The sequence below is a fragment of the Cibotium barometz genome, chromosome 6 (genome assembly GCF_041138505.1).
Source record: "Cibotium barometz isolate CiBa-2024 chromosome 6, ASM4113850v1, whole genome shotgun sequence".
NCBI classification, from domain to species: Eukaryota; Viridiplantae; Streptophyta; class Polypodiopsida; order Cyatheales; family Cibotiaceae; genus Cibotium; species Cibotium barometz.
Window position 1 is genome coordinate 47,027,823 of NC_141051.1, and position 6,776 is coordinate 47,034,598.

At 42.1% G+C, this 6,776-nt stretch overlaps 1 pseudogene; it reads left to right on the plus strand.

Annotated features, from left to right (window-relative positions):
* Nucleotides 1-4,218: 4,218 nt before the first annotated feature.
* On the plus strand, nucleotides 4,219-6,569 carry LOC147637803 (putative galacturonosyltransferase-like 6 pseudogene; annotated as a pseudogene).
* The last annotated feature ends 207 nt before the right edge of the window (nucleotides 6,570-6,776 follow it).

Genomic DNA, 6,776 nt, shown 5'->3' on the forward strand with positions numbered 1-6,776 from the left:
AACTAGCAACTTTTCTTTTAGCATGCAGCCTTTGTAGAATGCCTCGGTAAAACCATTGGAAGACTTCCTTCAGACTATTTGCCTTTTGACTCCCTCCATAGTGTTGTGTGTGTCTGAAAAATGCATTACGTGCCATGTAGTGAGACTTCTCCATGCCTTGGGTAGACCAAATTGCTGGGCATCCATACTTTTTGACAAAATAGGGAAGGTGGTTGTAGATGATATGCTGTTTTCACAGAGACATAAGAATGCATAGTAAGTTATAAAAGAAAAGAGGATCACACTTAAGTAAAAGAAGAAGACATCACTTTACCATGTAGTGAGTTATATTGCAGGCTGTCCACGCGTCTTTCATTGACTTCCCAAAATGTTTAATTGCCTCTTCAAAGTTCTTGTAATCACTCTTTGTCCATGTTACATTGTCACAGAACATGAAGAGTTGATCAAGAGACCTCCACACCTCTGCCTTCACATTTCGTGCTTCCCCATCTGCCTCATGATCTTTCACGGCATTATGGACTTGCTTCCACAATCCATAACTAATCCTTGAAACTGTTCTACCTTGCCTTACTTGCTTACTACTGTGTTTGGATCGAGACAAGAATCTTCTTGCCTTAACACCACCAATAGAGGGCTTGATTGGTACCTCCTTGCCATTGGTAGACTTTTTAAAATCCTTTGTGATATGAACATCACCTCCATGCAGACCTATATCGGATAACACTTTTTCCAATGCATGAAGAGCAACCTTTCTATTTCTTTCGGGACGGAGTTTCCAAGCAAATCCAATATACAAAAATACCAATTTCTCAATAATTCGACATAGAGCATGCAATGTGCATATGTGAACATTACATAGTGGAATGTCAAGAATGGCCTTGAAGTCAGGGTCAACTTTATCTCTATTAGGTGCTCTCTTCCACCATTTGGAATCCATTACTTGAGCTGATTCTTTGCAGTAAAGACAAGGAGACTTTGAGTTACCTCCTTTACTAACGTTATACATGCACTTAAATGTTTTAAGATCCCCCGCCATGTGCCACTCTACTTGAAAATCATCTTTTCCTACAACATGGAGATTCTCTCCTTGCACTTGTCTTTTAATTATTCTTGGTATTTCCGTGTGGTGAAACACCCAATCTAGTGTTTCATGGTCTTATGTCTTCACCTGTGATTATACAAAACAAAAGTCTTACTATAAAAGATTTGAAAACATTGACTAAAATCAAGTAGGAAATAAAAAATGATCATACCTGGAACGAGCCTAACCACCATATGTGTTTCTCCGACTGCACACTAAAATACTTCGAACTCGCTTCAGTCAATGATGTATCAAGTGCTCCATTCATTAATGTAATAGTAATCCTTTCCATTTTCTTTTCCTTTACAACCTCACACTCATCCAGTTTGATAACAAATTTCAAAATGCCTTTGCACTCTTCAAATGTTATTCCATAAAACTCGACCATTCTTCTTTGAAGTTGTTGTAGATCTACAAATATATTGTTCCAAGGGTCATACATAGTGGTTCCTTTACCACCATGAAATATTTCTTCAATATGGATATATTGTCCAATAAACTCATCTATACTTTCATTCAAATGACCTCTTATCTTCCACACTGTTGCTGGATTTGGCAGTAAAACTCATTTAATCCTTTGATCTCTCAAAGTTGAGGATATCGCATGGAAAATCGAACTATATCCCTTCCTGCTAACTCCACTAACATCAAGAGCCTCTTGGATTGTAGTACCATCAACTTGATTATTGGATATAAAGTCCTCTACAACATTGCGTTTGATTGTTTTGTATTTTTTTTCTTCAATCAAACCTTTTGCTACACCACAAGAAAGCAATCCTTTCATTTGTTTAACTGGAAGAAGGTTGGGATCCATATTTTCTTTTACAGGCTCCAATAGTTTCCTATAGTAACAACACAATATGCCTATATTATTCAACACTTCCAATCCTGTTTTGCGTTAATGGACAAAATAGATATAGTCATTTGAGAGCAATTTTTAGTATAAAAAATAAAAAATTACAAACTAGCCTTGCTTCCTGAATTCTTCGCTTGCATCCACCAGTCCCAGCCTTCAAATTTGCAATGTTTTTAATCTTCCTGCTTCGTTGTCTGTCTCCAAGCACGGTTCTCTTCCTTCTTGATCTTGTCAACTCTTTTTTACTCTTTGAATGCTCCTCAATTTCATTCTGCAACTGCTGCTCCAATTTTACACGAATAGCTATCTCTTGAATCCTGGCCCCCTTTTCTTGTAGGTACATTGTTTTATATGTTTCTGCAAATGCAGACTGTGCTGAAATATAACCAAGAAGTCCATTTTGTCCATCGCCCGCAAACCTCAGTAGTGTGGTTGGATTGACAAATGGAGGTGTAGAGTTTTTTACTAGACATTTTGGATATATACTTCCATCACACCATAAGTCAATATGTTGGAGCCCTTCTCTTCTCATATTTTCCCGTTGTTGAGCATTCAACACCGTATCCTTTCGTCTTTTTGTGCTAGAGCATATTGTTCTTCTAAGTCGATGTGAAGATGGTGTAATCGCTTCTTCTGAGATTGTAACTCACTAGTATCGGCCATTTTTTGTGCTTCTGAGGTTGCAAAGTTTGCTTGTCAATCTCATAGTCTTTTTGTAACATGAATCGTGGAAGTGTGGCGGTATCCATACAATCATTAAGTTCAGTGATGGATTCTTTATGAGAGGCCTGCACACGTCGTCAAAAGAGATGCGGAATCTTCGAGAAACAAAAAAAAAATTAAGGAGATATTTAATGCAAAATCGTGTTAGTTAGACAAAATATTATCTTATTCTTTTCTGAACTGACAGTTCGGTAGTCCTTACTGACAGTTCTGAGCCACGTTTCCATATTTTATTATTTTTGAGGTCTTTTAGGAGAGAAATAAATCGAAAAATAGTGAATTTCTTACAGGGCCCCAAAATGAGCTCCCTTTTTCCCTAATGCATACGTCAAGCGACGAGCGAACCCATCAATGCTAACCAAGATCGCATGACCTAGCATGCAACCCCACTCCCCTCATAACCAAAATATAGAACAATCAAAGATAGAGAAGATACAATGAGAGGGAAAAAAATACCACATGTTACCTTCATGTAGCCCGATTGAAGAGACCACGAGCAGCAGTAAGCAACCTGACCGAACACCAACAGACCATACAAAGGCTAAGCGAGCAGGAGCAAGAGCATGAGCACGAGGTAGGCTGAGCGAACCACAGACGCCCACGACATGCAAGGCATACCATAGAGAGGCCCAACGCAAGCAGGAGCACAAGCACGAGGTAAGTCGAGTGAATCATGAACGCCCATGATATGTAGGGCGCACCATACAGAGGCCAAGTGAGCACGAGCAAGAGGTAGTCCGAGCAAACCACATGCGGACCATACTGAGGCCCAACGAGCACAAGCACGAGCTAAGTTGAGTGAACCACAGACGCCCACGACATGCAAGGCGGTGCCTCGAAAAGAAGAGCCCACTCTCCCACGTTAATAGCCCCCTCCCCCTCGTGTGACCCTTGTTATTGCATGATTCAATAGAAATTAAAGTAGAAGGGTCCAAGGAATATTCGATGCAATTTTTTTTTTTGGGGTTCTATTGACTCTTCTATTGGGGTTTCCCTTTAAATTTGAGGCCTGTTCACGTGCATCAAATTTAAGCGAATCTTTCATAGGGGAGCGAATCTTCGGCACGTTTACATGGGGGAGCGAATCTTCGACGACCGGTTCTAGGCTTCTAGATAAAGTGGAGACGCCATGTGCCAAGCTGTGACTACCAGCTACCGACAGTCTGAGGTCCACCGTGTCACTTGCCGGCCGTGGCATAGGCAGACCGGGAGCAGCCGGTATAAGACATGTGGGCGGGGTCAACAACGTCAAACCATTGTTTGAGGTGAAAAACCACTCTATACTCGGAGCCGTTTACCGGCAATGCCGTTTTGCCATCAGCTTGTGGTAGGCTGGCTGGTGGCACGGGGACAAATGTTTTATTTGTAGAATGTACTGTCATTTTCTTTTTCTTCACTTGCATTACCTTTGAGTGCTAAAGCCCCTCTCTACACAACGCAAGAGGGCTGTGGCCTAAGGTCTCCTTTTGTATTAAAATCCCATAAAATCAAATTGCCACCCTTACCCCCCCCCGCGCCCTGCATTAATCCCATAAAACTGCCACCCTTACTGCATAAAGCACTCACACACAAGTAAGACAATTGAGACAACCCCTCCTCTTTCATGATTCTCTCTCTCTCTCTCTCTCTCTCTCTCTCCTTCAAGCTCCCTTTGACTATGCCCCCTCCGTCTCTCTCATCTCTCTCCCTTCTGTTCATCCCTGTTGCAAACATGGACCTTTGCCATGCTTTTCTACTTCCACATGTTTTCTTCTTCTATCGCTTTCCTCCATCTGCCTGCTGGCCACCGCCATTGTAGTTGCCAGAATAGCCTCTCTTCAACAGGCACTCATCAATCCCCTTAACAGTGCAATGCACAATGCATTCCCCCCATTTAGTTAGCATTTGTATCCATCTTCTTTGCACTAACCCTCATCTGCTTGACATCAATACCCTATTACCCATCTGCTTAGCCTAATGCCCCTCTGCAGCTAGTCTTTTTATGGTAGCTTTTCCTCATCAGATGAGCTCTTTGATCTGAGCTCCAAAACCCATCATGAATGTGCTTTGCATTGGCTTGAGAACCTGCATCCTCTTAACCCTTTGCTCATCTCTTCTACTCTTTGGCCAAACCAATGCAGCCAGGTACATCCTCTTTGATTTAGAGTCTGATTTGTCGAGTGAGGGATCTCATGTATCTTCTCTTCCACCTAGCTCAAGGAACCCTGCTGGCTTACCTCGTTTCCGGGAAGCCCCGGCCTTCCGAAATGGTGAAGAATGTGTACCTTCTCAAGACTCCTTCCAATCTGGAGACCTCTGTGATGCTATTTCTGTGCATATAGCAATGACATTGGATGTCACCTACATCAGAGGCTCTGTTGCAGCCATTCTGTCAATCGTTAAGCACGCCGCCTGTCCGGAGAATGTGGCTTTTCACTTTCTTGCTACTGGATCAGAGGTAGAGCTTGGTGAGAGTATAAGCTCCACATTTCCTTACCTAAGGTTCAAGGTATACAGGTTTGATGAAGGCTTGGTGAAGGACAGGATTTCAGCCTCAGTGAGACAGGCTTTAGAACAGCCTCTTAATTATGCCAGGACCTACATAGCTGACATCCTACCACCTTGTGTGAAGAGAGTGATTTATTTGGACTCTGATCTTATTGTTGTGGATGACATTGTGAAACTATGGGCGTCTAAATTGGGTCCTCATCCATTGGGGGCACCCGAGTATTGCCGTGCCAACTTCACACGGTACTTCACAGATACATTTTGGGCTGACTCAACACTGTCTGGGGTGTTTAAAGGTAGGAATCCATGCTATTTTAATACTGGTGTCGTGGTCATGGACTTGGAGATGTGGAGGAAATGGGGGTATTCTAAGGCCATTGAAGATTGGATGGAGGTGCAGAGGGAGATGAGGATCTATGACCTCGGGTCTCTTCCACCATTCTTACTGGTTTTTGCAGGGGATGTGCAGCCTATAGAGCATAGATGGAACCAGCACGGGCTTGGAGGTGACAATTTAGAGGGACATTGTAGGAGATTGCATCCCGGGCCAGTGAGTCTGTTGCATTGGAGTGGGAAAGGGAAGCCTTGGATAAGGCTGGATGCCCAAAACCCTTGCTCATTGGATAGTTTGTGGGCGCCATATGATTTGCTTCCTCAAAATCCTTCTTAGAAGAGGCTCTACATGTGGGCGAGATGCGCACGGGGGAGAACATCTAGCAGTTTCGATGCATTGGAACTCTAACATGGGTGAATGTACTACATATGACGATTGAATACATGATGAGTCGCAAACAGGTGTACGAAGGGAGCCTTTGATGCTTGTTGTATCATCTCATACAACACAATTCGGTTCTCAACTAATGACCAGTCTGACGATGATGAGCTTTAATTTGTATGGCTATTGTGCTCACATTTTGATTAGCTTGATGATGATACTTGTCTGCATTGCCTTGATGCAGCATTGTGCCATCAATGCAATTGGGGCTTATTTTTTTGACACATTATGTGGTCACCAATGGGGTGCAGAGGAGCTTATATACACCCATTTGGTTCTATGGTTTGTTCCCAGTTCTTGTAGGGTGATAATGCAACTCTTGACTACATACCTGAAATAAGCCACCCGTTGGCCTTTGTATCACAATTGCACAGCTAAAGAAACAACTTTTTACAAGTCCAGCTATGCAGAATTACTGAGGTTTAATGGAGCAATTTGTTTTTCAAATAAAGTCTTGGAGAGGGAACCTAAAGAAGTTCACTATTGTTGAATTATGAAGTTTGCTAAAGGCAAGCTAAATCTATTGGAACCTTAATCCTGCTTTGGGTCCGAACTCCAACTGTACCTTAATCCTGTTTTAGTCTGTTTGTTAACGTGATTAATGCGCTATACCGCATGGTCTGGGTCCAAGATAATTCCTTTAATCAATGCTAAATAAGCGTAAGTAAATCACAACCTTCTTCAAAACGAGAAGGATTGCTCGAATATAATCCTTGTATTTCCTCTTTTTAGGTTCCAGCCACTTTCAAAGATTACCTTTATTTCGATTGGTTGAAAAAAATATGTTTTTCGAGCCATAAACGTTTTCTAAGTGTTCATTGTTATCCAGGTTGCACAATCAACAACACATAATA